The 13,163-nt window shown below is 42.5% G+C and overlaps 1 non-coding gene across 1 annotated transcript; it reads right to left on the bottom strand.

The window, feature by feature from the left end:
* Window positions 1–7,097: 7,097 nt before the first annotated feature.
* LOC133820047 (small nucleolar RNA R71) lies at window positions 7,098–7,204 on the bottom strand. The gene has a single exon (XR_009886481.1). It is a non-coding gene; the product is annotated as a small nucleolar RNA R71 (small nucleolar RNA).
* Window positions 7,205–13,163: the final 5,959 nt, after the last annotated feature.

Here is a 13,163-nt window from a genome sequence, read left to right as displayed (position 1 = left end):
CTATGCCCCCCGGTGTGATCTCCACAAAACCCTTCATGAATTTCTTCAATGATCTTCTTAGCTTCGGGCGGGGTTACCCACCAAAGTAACGGCATGGAATATCCCCTCCTGTATAGATTTCCGTCCAAAATGGTGTAACGGGGAAGTTGATACATCAATTTTTGAGCCTGGTTCCGGTCTCTTGGAAGGACTCCGTTCTTGAGATATTCAACTATTGGGGTCATCCAGGTAAGTTCTGTTTCGATCATACACACATCTTCCTCCTCTGGATCATTAATGCTATGTGCCAATAGGTGTTCTATGGGCACAACGTTCAGTTCTTCATTTTCAGCGGATATGGCGAGCCGAGCTAAGGCATTTGCATTTGAGTTCCGCTCGCGGGGAACCTGTTCGATTGTATAAAATTCGAAACACTCCAATGCGAATTTTTCCTTCTCCAAATAAGTTGCCATTCTCGTGCCGCGAGCCTGGTATTCTCCCAAGATTTGATTTACCACGAGCTGGGAATCACTGTAGCAATGTACAGCTCTAGCTTTGAGCTCCTTTGCTATACGAAGTCCCGCGAGTAAAGCCTCGTATTCAGCCTCATTATTCGACGCTTCGAAACCAAATCTCAAGGCAGAATGAAATCTGCTCCCTGCGGGGGTAACCAAAATGACCCCTGCCCCCGCTCCATTTTCGTTTGACGAGCCGTCGACGTAAAGTTTCCACAGCTCGTGGGCCGGGGTTATTACCTCGTCGTCGGCTATGCCGGTACATTCCACTATAAAATCCGCCAACGCCTGTGCCTTAATGGTCGTTCTTGGGTGGTAGGTTATCTCGAACTGTCCGAGCTCAACTGCCCATTTAAGAAGTCGACCTGAAGCTTCTGGCTTAGACAAGACTTGCCTAAGTGGTTGATCAGTCAACACATGGATGGGATGCGCTTGGAAGTAGGGGCAGAGCTTACGAGATGAATGAATTAGACTAAGTGCCGGCTTCTCCATCAGGGGGTATCTTGACTCTGCCCCCAGTAATCTTTTACTGATGTAGTAAACGGGTCTTTGTACCTTCTCTTCCTCTCGAACGAGCACTACGCTTATTGCGTGTTCGGTGGTTGAGAGGTATAGGTACAGAGTTTCTCCCGTTTCAGTTTTTGACAGGATGGGTGGTTACGCAAGGTGCTTTTTGAGCTCCTGAAAGGCCAGCTCGCACTCCTCCGTCCATTCAAATTTCTTACCTCCTCTCAATAGGTTGAAAAATGGAAAACCACGGTCCGTAGATTTCGAGATGAATCTGCTTAGGGCTGCCATCCTGCTAGTCAAACTTTGGACATCTTTGTGCCTTCGAGGTGAGGGCATGTCAATTAGGGCCTTGATCTTGTCGGGGTTGGCCTCGATTCCACGAGAGTTCACGATAAAGCCCAGAAATTTTCCTGAAGACACCCCAAAAGTGCACTTCTGAGGATTTAGCTTCATGTTGTATTTCTGGAGTACGCCGAAGCACTCTTCGAGGTCATCAACATGGTTCTTGTTGAGTTGAGATTTGACAAGCATGTCATCGACATAAACTTCCATGTTGTTTCCTATTTGCTCTGAAAACATCATGTTCACGAGCCGCTGATATGTGGCCCCAGCATTCTTGAGCCCGAATGGCATGACATTATAGCAGTATAGCCCCTTATCCGTGATGAAGCTCGTATGTTCTTAGCCGGGGGCATGCATGGGAATCTGGTTATATCCAGAATAGGCATCCATAAAGGACATCAGGCCATGCCCCGCCGTGGCATCCACGAGCTGGTCAATCCTTGGCAACGGAAAACAGTCTTTCGGGCAAGCTTTGTTGAGATCTGAGTAGTCAATACAGGTTCGCCACGTCCCATTGGGCTTTGGGACCAACACCGGATTGGCTACCCAGTTAGGGTAAAAGGCATCCCTAATGAATTGGTTTTTCTTTAACCTGCCAACCTCCTCCTTTAGTGCTTTTTTTCTATCTTCGTCCAGCTGTCTTCACTTTTGTTGCTTCGGGGGGAAGCTTTTGTCTATATTCAGTGCGTGGCTTGCTATACTCGGACTTATTCCCACCATGTCCGAGTGCGACCACGCGAAGACATCCTGATTTTTCTTCAAAAAGCAAATTAATTGATATTTTCTCTCATCTTGGAGGTGTTTTCCGACCTTCACCTTTTTCGAGGGATCGGCTTCCTCGAGCTGAATTTCTTCGAGCTCCTCTAAAGGTTCGAGGTCAACTTTCTCCTCAATCCTTGGATCAATCTCTTCGTCAATCTCTAAGACCGTTCCGTCTTTGTTTTGAACGATGGCAAGTGCTTGTGCGCTCGTCAGTTTCTTTCCTCTCAAGGAGATGCTGTAGCATTCCCTCCCTGCTAATTGATCTCCCTTCAATGTTTTGACTTCGCTGGGGGTCGGGAACTTAAGGGCCAGATGCCTTACTGATGAAACTGCCCCCAGCCCGACCAGGGCGGGTCTCCCGAGCAGCACATTGTAGGCTGATGGTAACTCTACTACCACGAACTCCATCATCTTGGTTGCCGAGACTGGGTAATCTCCCAAGGTCACGGGGAGCTCGATGGATCCCATGCAGGCGGTCCCTTCTCCTGAAAATCCGTATAAAGTAGTTGCACACGCTTTCAGGTCGCGAAGGGAGAGTCCCATCTTTTCGTGGGTTGCTTTATAGAGAATTTTGACTGAGCTCCCATTGTCTATGAGAACTCGGTGGACCCATTTATTGGCCAGCTGGAGAGTGACGACCAGTGGATCAAGGTGAGGAAACTGGACATGGGACGCGTCTTCCTCAGTGAAGGTTATTGGTTGTGTTTCAATCCTCTGGCTTTTTGGAGCCCTAGGTTCGGGTTCATAAGGAGACCCATCCCCAGTTTTCAGCTCGTTAACGTATCTCTTTTGGGCATTCCTTCCTACTCCTGCGGGATGAGGCCCTCCTGAGATGGTTATTACATCCTCTCCATCTATCGGCGGGGGCCTATCTTCTTCCCGAGCTCGGGAATTATTATTTTGTTCCATCGGAGGCGCAACTACTCTCTGGCTCGCGACCGCCTGACTAGTACTCTAGTTTTTGACATATTGCCGGAAGTAACCTCTCGAGATCAATCCTTCGATCTCGTCCTTCAGTTGTCGACATTCATCGGTTGTATGCCCGGTGTCTCTGTGAAATCGGCAATACTTACTGGAGTCCCTCTTGGATTTTTGATTTCTCATCGGGTCCGGACGCCTAAAGGGGACCTGGTTTTCATTAGCCACGTATATGTTCTCCCGAGACTCATTGAGCTCGGTGTATACTCTATACACGGAGAAATATCTCTCCCCCTTCTTTTTCTTTCCTCCTTCGCCCTCGGGATTACTTCCTTCGTTCTTTTTTCTCTTGGAAGGGTTTTCCACAGCAGGCTTTGAAGCTATTGGGTCCACCGAGGTTGAGGCAGAGTTTACGTTTATCGTTGTAGTTTCGGGTTGGGAAGTCACATTAAGCGTCGACCTCGCTTCCTCTACATTGACAAACCTCTGCGCTCGTCTATTAAACTCGGTTAGGGACCTCACCGGTTTTCTTTGCATATCGTCCTAAAGGGCGCTTCTTGGCATTACTCCGGCCTGGACAGCCATTAAGTGTCCATTGTCATCCACATTCCGAGCTCGGGCGACTTCCAAGTTAAACCTTGTAAGGTAACTTTTTAATGTTTCGCCTAGTTGTTTCCGAACATTAGTGAGGGTTGACGCCTCAGGTCGAACCCCCATCATGGCTTTGAACTGCTTTTTAAAGTCTTTAGACAGCTGCTCCCAAGAGGTTATTGAATGTCTCTTATATTTTTGGAACCAGCTTTTAGCTGGTCCTGTCAATGATGCTGGAAATAACATGCATCTGAGCTCGTAACCCACGTTACTGGCTCTCATTATGGTGTTGAACGTGCTCAGATGACTGTACGGGTCGGCCTTTCCTTCGAACGTTGGGACGCGAGGGATCCGAAACCCTTGAGGAAATGGAGTATTGGAAATATGGGGAGCAAACAGTTCAAGCTCCTCGTCAGAGTCTTCATATCGATCATTTTCTTGCTCATTTTTCAAAAGCCTAAAGGCCTTTTCAAGCTGATCGATTCTTTCTTGGACTGGATCCGCAAGGGGTACTGTCTGGAATCTGTTGTCGTCGATCATAATTCCAGGCTCGTGTCTTCGCAAGGGATCTCTACGCCTATTAAAGCGATCCCTCAGGTCTGGATTTATTGGGTCACTATTACCCCGACTTTGATTCAAGTGCTCTCGCAGGTCGGAACGATTTCTGCGGTTTCCAGTATTCTTACGACCTCGGTCATGCTTGCTGACCGACCTGGTATCTCCAGAATCATCACTGGTAAAACTTGTCGCATGGTTATTTCGTGATGGATTCTTTCCATGTCGCCTCGTCTCTGTCTTGCGAGACCGAGATGTTTGACTTTTTTCAGATGGGGCGCCTCTCCACTCCCGAAAAGCCTCCCCGTTTCCTTGTCTTCCTCCCGCACGCCTTTCGCCCTGATCTCGAACTAGTTGAGCATTCCGGCGGGGGGGCGAAGGATATCTTATAGGTGATGGAGGGAATCGTATGGGTGACGGTGGCTGCCATCCATGTCGCGGCCTAAATGGTCCAGAATTTGCCTGAGATGGGTCGGTCGCATTTGGTGCGCTCCCAGGTATTTGAGTCCGAGCCTTTGCAGGGGTTCGGTTGTTCTCAGTTCCTGCAGGTACTTCCACAGGCGGGTTATCCGGGGCCCTTGCCCGAGTATTTCTCTGAGGCCTAGGGGGAACGGATGGCTCTGCTGGTGCCAAAGGTTGAGCCGGCCTCCTTGTGGCAGCATCTTTTTCGTGGGCGCTCACGGGGTCTACGGGGAGGAACATGTACGTCCCTTGCAGGAGGGACTTGGTTTTCGTGCGGAGGCGGGGGTTGAGCCACCTACGCCTCTGCGGCTATCCTTGCCAACTCCTCTGATACGGTCATTTTTGTCCTAATATTTGTTAAGTTTTTCTATGCTTGGATGGTGTTATGATAGCATTTTTAATAGTTTTAATTAAGTTTTGTGATTCTATAACATATTTTCTACGTTGCGTTTTATGATGATAAATCTGACATTTTGATGGCAAGTGTAGTTAAAATAAAGTTTTAGGAGTATTCAAAGCTTTCGGGATTGAAATGTGGAAGCGGTGGCAGCGTGGAAACTATCTAAGGTGAAGAATTGAAGAATTTGGAGGTAGGCCGCGGCTCATAAAACTCAGGCCGCGGCCCTTTTAGTGGAAATTGCACTTTCAGAATTTTTCTTCCAGACAGGCCGCTGCCTGAGGGACAGATTTAGGCACAGTTTTGTTCTAGGCCGCGGCTCGCATTTTTCAGGCCGCGGCTTGCGACGTCGTTTTCAGATTTTTTGTTTCTTTTTAATTAGAATTTAATTGAGACTATAAATAATTATTAGGGTTAATTTTAGATTGAGTTTTGATGACGGTTTAGAGAGAAAAAGAGACTCAGAAGGGGCTGGAGAGAAGACTACAACGCAACAACAATCTTGTTCATCCATCTAGTTTCTTTTCTTCCCTTTATCTCTTTAATTTTAATTATAATTATGTTTGTGATTATGATTACAATTATGGAGTAGATTCTTTTTAGGTTAAGGGTTAATTCAAAACCCAAGACATGAATTCTTGATTATTGATAATGAATATTGTTCTTCAATTTCTCTCAATATTAGATTGTTTCTATTTTTCCAATTGAATGTTATGAATTTTGTGATTTCTTGTTAGGTGGCCAACTAATTAAGGTTTTACATTGTTCAATTGTCATCTTAGAATTACTACTCACCTAATAGTTTAGGATTCTAAGTGTGTGTGATAAATTGCAATTGATAGTTAAGTCAAAAGAATTGTTGATTGTGATGAAAAATAGAACCTAGGTTAAATGAATTATATGCTTCATTAATTTATTGCCTAGATTAACTTGTTTCCATAGAACTTAATGCTTTATCTAAGTTAAATAGGTTGTATGCTTCATAGATTTATTGCTTAGTTAAAAGAGTTAATTATTGAGCGCTTCGCCTTGATTACTTATAATAGGGAAACTGGGATAATTGACTGCTTCAGCGTTATCTGCGGGGTTAATAGTTTAATTGAGAAATTTGAATAATATTTATTATTAATGATGAGGAATGATTGTTGAGGGTGGAGATTAACCTTTAACTGCTTTTTAATATCGTAATCCAAATCTTTATTTTGCTTTCTAATTTATGTTATTTAATTTTGCAAAAAAAAAATCAAAATCCCCTTTTAAGTTTTAGTGTTAATTCTTGAATAATAAAGTGAACGATAGTCCTCGTGGGTTCGACCTGTACTTGCTATTATACTGAAATAATTGAAAGTATTGAAAGAAAAATTATTGTTAAATTTGTGTGGTATATGACAGCCATCAAATTTTTGGCGCCGTTGCCGGGGACTATTGTTATTCTCTTTATTATTCAAATTTATTTATTTGTGACTAATTAGTTCTTACTGTGGAATTATCGGGTGTATATGTCTGGTGAAGACGATACTCAAGAAAGGTTATCTCGGCTTAAACAATATCTTGAGTCATCGTCAGCTTCTCGGTCTTCAAGAATTATTACCGATAATCCGCTCTTTCAACGTCTTGCTCCGCAAGAAAATCCTGTTAAAGTGCCATTACCGTCTGACAACGAATCTGATTCTGACGATTCAGTTCGATCTTATAGAACAATGGCTCAGCAAAGGACATTGAAAGAGTTGGTAGCGCCAAATCTTGACCATCAACCACTATGCATTCAATATCCACCGTTGGATGTAAACTTTGAACTCAAATCGGGCCTCATCCACTTATTGCCTTCTTTCCATGGGCTGCCTGGTGAGGATCCGAATAAACATTTGAAGGAGTTTCATATTGTCTGTTCTAGTATGAAACCCGCTGCAGTGACTGAGGAACAAATTAAGCTGCGAGCTTTTCCTTTCTCCCTAAAGGATGCAGCTAAAGAGTGGTTGTACTATCTTCCACCTGGTACTGTTGAAACTTGGAATGGTATGAAGACTATGTTCCTAGAACGATACTTTCCGGCATCTAAAGTTGGAAGCATCAGGAAAGAGATATGTGGTATAAGGCAGTATACAGGAGAGTCTTTGTATGAGTATTGGGAGAGATTTAAGAGGTTGTGTGCTAGCTGCCCTCATCATCAGATAAGTGAACAGCTCCTCATTCAGTACTTTTATGAAGAATTACAATCACTAGATAGGAGTATGATTGATGCAGCCAGTGGGGGTGCACTAGTTGATAAGACTCCTGCTGCAACCAGGAGCTTGATTTCTAATATGGCTGCTAACTCACAACAGTTTGGCATTCGTCAAGATCCTGTTCCACCGCCCAAATCAGCTAATGAAGTGAGCACCTCTAATGCTAATCAGCTGGGTCAACAATTGGCTCAATTAACTGCAGTGGTACAACAACTAGCTTTGGGCCAACAGGTGCGGCCATGTGGAATCTGTCAAGTAGTGGGGCACCCTACTGATACGTGCCCTACTCTAGTGGAGGGAGAAACTGAGGGTGTTAACGCTGTAGGAAATTTCCCTGGTCAATTACGTCAGATGTATTATGAACCATTTTCACAAACTTATAATCCTGCTAGCGTGATCATCCAAACCTTCGATATGGGAATCAACAACAAATAGCTCCACAACCAACAGCAGCAAGACCACCTGGTTTCACTACACAACAGAGGTCTCAGAATAATTATGTACCTAGACCATCACAACCACCGCAAGCTGCTCCACCACCAAGTGCCAAACCTTCTATTGAGGATTTAATCAATGCACTTGCGACAAATACTCTTCAATTTCAACAAACCACCCAAGCTTCCATCAAAAGTTTGGAGAATCAGGTGGGACAATTAGCAGCATCATATAACCGGTTGGAGGCTCATCTGTCAAATAAATTGCCTTCACAACCTGAGATGAATCCCAAGGAGAATGCTAGTGCAGTAACTTTGCGAAGTGGGACGCAATATGATCCACCTAGTCCTCCAATGCCTAGTAATTTTTCATCCAAGCCACAAGTTGATTGCTCAGTTAAAGAAGATGTTCCTCCAAAGCCAACCACCCCTACACAACTCAGCCCTAAGCCTACTTTTGTCATTCCACCTCCATTCCCAAGCAGACTAAAAAAGACTAAAAAGGAAGAGGTTGACAAGGAGATTCTTGATACATTCCGAAAGGTAGAAGTGAATATTCCTCTTCTTGACGCTATTAAACAAGTGCCGCGCTATGCCAAGTTTTTGAAAGAGTTGTGCACTAATAAGCGTAAGTTGAGGGGTAATGAAAAAGTTAGTGTGGGGGAGAATGTTTCCACAGTTCTTTAAAAGAAGCTCCCACGAAAGTGTAAGGATCCCGGTACTTTTACTATCCCTTGCACTATTGGTAATAAAAGAATTGAGCGGTGTATGTTGGATTTGGGAGCCTCTATCAATGTCATGCCATTCTCCATTTATGCTTCATTGAATCTCGGTCCACTTGAAGAAACGAGGGTGATTATTCAACTTGCTGATAGGTCGAATGCTTATCCCAGGGGTGTAATAGAAGATGTTTTAGTTCAAGTAAATGAATTGGTGTTTCCGACTGATTTTTATGTTCTTGATATGGAAGATGAATCTATTCCATGCTCCACTCCAATTTTGTTGGGAAGGTCATTCATGACAACTGCGAGAACTAAGATTGATGTGCATGATGGTACGTTGACCATGGAATTTGATGGGGAGACAATTCGATTTAATATTTTTGAGGCTATGAGATATCCAAGTGATGTGCATGCTGTTTACTCTCTTGATGTGTTGGATATTCTTTCTCAACGAGTTTTAGATTTGCATAATGAAGATTGTTTGGAGGTTGCGTTGAGAGAGCATCTTGTGTTGACCGATGAAGATTTGTCTCATGAGATCAAGGATGTCATAACCACACTCAATAGTGGTTTTGACAAGACTTTTAAGAAGGTTGCATTTCTTAATTTGCCGATTTCCAATGAGAAATTGCAGCCATCAATTGTTCAAGCTCCTACACTTGAATTGAAGCCACTTCCGGAGCATCTCAAATATGTTTACTTGGGGAGGAACAAGACACTTCCAGTTATAATTGCACGAGATCTTAATCAAGTCCAAGAAGAAAAATTAATGAGAGTACTCCAAGAATATAAAACATCCATTGGTTGGTCTATTGCGGATATTAAGGGGATTAGCCCTTCCATGTGCATGCACCGAATTTTACTTGAAGAAGGGTCTAAACCAACACGTGAGGCGCAACGGAGATTGAATCCACCTATGATGGAGGTTGTGAAAAAGGAGATACTGAAGCTCCTTAGTGTGGGTATTGTTTACCCAATTTCAGACAGTCAATGGGTGAGTCCTGTCCAGGTAGTGCCAAAGAAGTCGGGAATCACAGTGGTAAAAAATGATGAAAATGAGATGGTACCAAAAAGAATGCAAACCGGGTAGCGAGTTTGTATAGACTACCGAAAGTTGAATGCGGCAACCCGTAAAGATCACTTTCCATTACCGTTCATTGATCAGATGCTTAGAGGTTAGCGGGTCATCCTTATTATTGTTTTCTTGATGGTTATTCGGGATATAATCAGATTGTTATAGCTCCTGAAGATCAAGAGAAGACAACCTTTACATGCCCTTTTGGTACATTCGCTTTCCGAAGAATGTCGTTTAGGTTATGTAATGCTCCTGTCACATTTCAGTGATGTATGATGAGCATTTTTTCAGAATATATTGAAAACATAATTGAGGTTTTTATGGATGATTTTAGTGTTTATGGTGACTCATTTGATCGTTGCCTTCATTATCTTACTTTGGTACTTCAGCGGTGTATTGAAACTAACCTTGTGCTTAATTGGGAAAAATGTCATTTTATGGTAAACCAAGGTATAGTTTTGGGTCATGTGATTTCAGTCAAGGGAATAGAGGTCGATAAGGCAAAAATTGATTTAATTCGTTCTCTACCATCTCCAACTAGTGTGAAAGAAATGAGATCATTCCTTGGGCATGCTGGATTTTATCGGAGATTTATTAAGGATTTCTCTAAAATTTCCACACCACTATGCAACCTTCTCCAAAAAGATGTAAAGTTTGAGTTTAGTGAGAAGTGTTTAGTGGCTTTCAACTTATTAAAAGAGTCTCTGACTACAGCTCTTATAATTCAGCCACCGAATTGGGAACTACCATTTGAACTCATGTGTGATGCAAGTGACTATGCCGTGGGCGCTATTCTTGGGCAGCGAGTTGACAAGCTTCCTCATGTTATATATTATGCTTCTCACACTCTTAATGATGCTCAACTTAATTATTCCACCACTGAAAAAGAGCTCTTGGCAGTCATTTTTGCATTGGAAAAGTTTCGGTCATATTTGATTGGAACTAAAGTGATTGTTTATACCGACCATGCTGCTCTTCACTATCTATTGGCAAAGAAAGAAGCCAAGCCTCGGCTGATTCGGTGGATTCTACTTCTTCAAGAGTTCGATTTGGAGATAAAAGATAAAAAGGGTTCTGAGAATAGGGTGGCGGATCACTTAAGTCGTCTTATTCGGGATGAAGATAATTTGCCCATAGAAGAAAAATTTCCGGATGAACAACTCCTCGCCATGCAAGAAGTTATTCCTTGGTATGCCGACATTGTAAACTACCTTGCTTCAAAGGAGTTACCAAGTGATCTCACACAAGCACAATGGAACAAGATCAAGCATGATGCTCGCCACTACATATGGGATGAACCTTATCTTTGGAAGCATTGTACTGATCAAATCATTCGTAGGTGTGTACCGGAATCTGAATTTCGTTCCATCCTTGCTTTTTGTCATGCTTATGCTTGTGGTGGACACTTTGGACCTAAGAGGACAGCTCGTAAGATATTTGACAGCGGTTTCTATTGGCCCACATTTTTCAAAGATGCTTATGCTTATTGTAAGGCATGTGATCGTTGTCAACGAGTTGGTAACATAACGGCCAAGGATCAAATGCCTCAAACTCCTATTTTAATTCTTGAGATCTTTGATGTTTGGGGTATGGATTTCATGGGACCGTTCCCCTCCTCTTTCGGCTATGAATATATTTTATTGGCGGTAGACTATGTGTCTAAATGGGTAGAAGCAATTGCAACGAGAATGGATAATTCAATAACAGTAGTGGAATTCATTCGCTCCAACATTTTTGTGCGTTTTGGTACACCTAAGGCTATACTTAGTGATCGAGGCACTCATTTTTGTAACAAGAGTATAGAGGCATTGTTTCGACGCTATAGTGTAACTCACAAGGTGACAGTTGCTTATCATCCACAAGCCAACGGGCAAGCGGAGGTTTCTAATCGTGAAATCAAATTGATTCTTGAGAAAACTGTAAATCCAAACCGGAAAGATTGGAGTACAAGGCTTGATGATGCCTTGTGGGCGTATCGAACAGCATATAAAACACCTATCGGTATGTCACCTTATCGGTTGGTGTATGGGAAACATTGCCATCTACCAGTTGAGCTAGAGCATAAGGCGTGGTGGGCTGTAAAGAAGTGTAACATGGACATGGTGGCTGTAGGACAACAAAGAATGCTTCAATTGCATGAGCTAGAAGAAATACGCAATGAAGCATATGAGAGTTCAAGAATTTACAGGGAGAAAACCAAAGCTTTTCATGACAAACATATTCTTCGGAAGAGTTTTGTGGAAGGTCAGAAAGTTCTCATGTATCACTCTCGCCTTAAACTCTTTCCCGGGAAGTTGAAGTCTCATTGGTTAGGTCCGTTCATTGTTACCAAAGTTTTTCCTCATGGAGCGGTCGAAGTTGTAAGTCCAAGTACCGGAAAGTTATTCAAGGTGAATGGTCAGAGATTAAAACCATATTATGAATCAATGGGGGAAGAACAAGCTGCGGTGATTCACCTCATTGATCCGGTATATGTTGATGAATGAAGCATTAAGTCGAGCTAGCGACAATAAACTTAGCTACTTTGTAAATTAGTTTATTTTCATTATTTAAATTGAATATTATGTTTTTATTTTTATTTTTTGTTTTTGTTGAGGTAATTTTAGTTTAATTTCTGTACTTAGAACCGTGAAAATCGTGAAAAAAAATGAAAAATGAGAAAAATGAAAAAAAAATGATGAATGATGAAAAAGTTTGAAAAAAAAAGAAGGGAAAGGGGCTTAGGCCGCGGCTCACATTTCACAAGCTGCGGCCCTTTTATGAAAAAAAAAATGTGAGGCTTCAGGGGCTTAGTAGGCCGCAGCACGTCATTTGCAAGCCGTGGCCTACGCGTGGAATTTTAGCACTGGAGGACTCGCAGGCCGCGGCACGTCATTCACAAGCCGCGGCCCTTTTATCCGAAAAATTGCTTCAGGGTAATTCAGGCCGCGGCACGTTTACGCTAGGCCGCGGCACACGAGAGCTATTTTGGAAAAAACGTCGTCAGGTATTGTGTAGGCCGCGGCACACCATTTGCAAGCCGCGGCCTACGATTTCAACCTCTTTTTAATTTTAAAACTACTTCATATCATCATTTCTCTACCCATAAACAAAAACCCTCATTTCTCTTTCTTCTTTTCCCCATTATTCTCATCACAAACTCCTCTTAATTCCTCCATTTCCCCCTTGCTTTCATTATTCTTTATCCATCACCATTACCCTAAACACATAAACACATCTCCATCTTAATTCTCCCACATTTCCATAAACACACTAATCCAAAATTCCTCCACACTAATCCGAATTTCCACTTTCCATTTTGGTTGCTGCATTTCATTTCACATTTCATATATAATCCAAGAAGATTTGCACATTCATTCATTCATTTCATCAAGTAAGTTTTTCTTGAAATAAAATATTTGTTTTCTTACTTGAATAATTGAAGTGTGGTGTATTTTAGAAATATAAGTGTGGGAGTTTATTTTGATAATCCATGTCCTTTGTATTACTTTGATTATTAATTCATGGACGTTTTGATTGTTTGGGAAATTTGGCTTCATGGTATATAATTTGTTGGAGATGGTTTTTATATGCACTCTATGAGTTTGATAAAAAGTTTGTGAGGAATGGAGGATATGGTTGGTGCATGAGTGTTCTTGGGGTGAGTTAGAAATTGTTACGTAGGAATTGAGTAATG

The sequence above is a fragment of the Humulus lupulus genome, chromosome 2 (genome assembly GCF_963169125.1).
Source record: "Humulus lupulus chromosome 2, drHumLupu1.1, whole genome shotgun sequence".
Taxonomy (NCBI): Eukaryota; Viridiplantae; Streptophyta; class Magnoliopsida; order Rosales; family Cannabaceae; genus Humulus; species Humulus lupulus.
Note: the sequence above shows the minus strand (reverse complement) of the source record. Positions and strands in the feature narration are given on the sequence as shown.